Genomic DNA, 2,500 nt, shown 5'->3' on the forward strand with positions numbered 1-2,500 from the left:
TTATTTGTGGATCTAGGTATTCATCTGTTAATGTATTTATTTATTCGGTTAGTTACAGATTTATGTGTTTATTTATTCATCAGTTCGTTTAATTTATTAGTTTCTGATTTTTTTGTGTTTATTTATTTCATCAGTTCGTTTAATTTATTAGTTTCTGATTTTTTTGTGTTTATTTATTTCATCAATTTTGTCAGTTGCTGATTTATTTATGTATCTATTCATCATTGAGATAATTACTTACATATATATCTAAACATTTATTTATCAATTTCAGTAGTTTTCTTTTTTCAGCCATTCATTTTCATATATTTTTTTTAGTGAATTAGTATATGACGACATATGAAATTACTGATCTCAATTGCCCCAAAAGAAATAGACATGTGTGTGTATCAGCTAAGTTTCTGAAATTGTCTCATCCGCCGTTCAGAAATTCAAGAGCAGAAAGTATACATGTATATTTCGTATCTCAATTCACGGCCAATATAATCAGTGCAGTCACTTTCCATCGTTTTTATTTTTGTTATAATCACTAAAGTCACTTTACTATAGTCATTTTACATAAATTATTGTCCTAATCATTATAATCACTTCAAATTCAAAATATCCACATCATCATCCATCATTATATCATAACAAGACTACATAAACAAACAAAGTCGTAGCAACATATAAACAATTTCTTAATCCCTTAATCCTATTTCCTGAAATTATCTCTGACCCACGATTATTCACACGATCCTGTAGGAGCCATCACACTACATAGAACAAAGAAACAAAATCCAACATATACACGAATTCTTTAATCCTTAACCCTATATCCTGAAATTATCCCCGGCCTCATTCACACGATCCTGTAGGAACCATCATGCTACATAAACAAACAAAATTCCTACCAACACATACGATTTCTTTTTAAAATTCGTCCCGGGTGTCACATATGTGAGACACAGGGAAAAAATAAGCAGTGTCGGGCTGCCCGCCAGTGCGATGCTGCCTCGGAGCCGCGCTCCGCGGCGGAAGCGGCGGCCGGGCGGGCGGGCGGACAGACTCCGGGGAAGCTCCGCCCGCCGATTTTGTAGCTGCCCGGATTTTTTTAATTTTGGCTACCCGGCGCGGGTGGGTTAATGACTTACCCGGACTATCATCACACACGATTAATTTTTTTAATGATTTATCCGGACTATCAACACGATTTTTTTTTTTTTTGACACCTACGACTTACCCAGAAACTGCGACGCTGACGAGAAAATCGACGACGGTGCTTCGCTGTTGAGAAATGGCGAGTGAAGCGACGGCGATGTCCGCTTGACCTCTCGCGACCTCGCCGACCGGTCCTGACCGCTCTCCTTGGGTCAGGGCGCCCCACTGGCCGTCGCGGACCTCATGGCAGGTGTGGCTGTGGGCGAGAGGGAACGGCGAGGGTTTTCGAGTGTCCTTTCCCACAGATATCTTTTTCATTTTAGATTAACTTTATTATCATCGTAACAATAATAATAAAAACAACAATAACAATATTGAAAACAATAATAATAAAAATAACAATAATAATAAAAACAACAATAACAATCTTGAAAACAATAATAACAACAAAACTAAAGTACAATAAAGACATAAAAATAAAAATCTATCATACCATCCCAAAAATTCAACTTACGAAAATAAGAAAAGTTATCTAAATGTTTTGTTTAATTTCGCTCGAAATTAGCAGCCAGTTTTCCTTCGTTTCAGCCCCTGTGAATATCTGTAAAAAGGGAACACCCAAGACCTGTGATTAATATAGATATCTTCTTTGGTTCATTTTGTATTGTATCAGTTATAGGTAGCTATTCAATGGTATAATATGTAGGGCAAAGTAAGATAGAGATATATAGGGAAAGAAAGACACTTCAAAGGGTAAATAAAAAAAGAAAAGACAAATATAGTTCAAGGAAAGAACTGCCTCCTTACCCACTCACTGAAGGGGGTAAGGAAGAGAAATAAGGAAAAGCAAAGAAAGAGATAGAGGAGAGGTAGATATATGCGAAAGAGAATGAGAGAGAGAGAAGAAGGAGACAGAAGCAAGTGGAAGAGAGAGAGAAGCAGATTAAAAAGCCAACCAAAAGAGACACAGAAACAAACAAAAAATCAATACAGACATGCGAGAGTAATAAGCACCATAAACCAAACAAGCAGTCCCCCAAGACAAAAGAGACACAGAAAAAAAATACACAGGGAAGCGAATATAACAAGAAACATAAACGAGACACAGAAACAAACAAAGAGATCGATACAGGCCGGCGAAAAAATAAACAAGAAACCTAAACAAAACACAGCAGCCCCGCCCACACAGACCTCCCTCAACAGCCCTCGATCCTCCTCTGGACGCACAACCACGACCCTCCATCCCGTGCAACTCGGAGCCCTCGGAGGGAGAAGACTCGGCCCGTTGAGAGAAGACCTGCGGCGGCGGGAGGGAGACTTCCGTCCGAAGACAGACGCGAAGGAGGAGCCGCTGCCTGTC

Source organism: Penaeus vannamei, chromosome 3 (genome assembly GCF_042767895.1).
Source record: "Penaeus vannamei isolate JL-2024 chromosome 3, ASM4276789v1, whole genome shotgun sequence".
Lineage (NCBI taxonomy): Eukaryota > Metazoa > Arthropoda > Malacostraca > Decapoda > Penaeidae > Penaeus > Penaeus vannamei.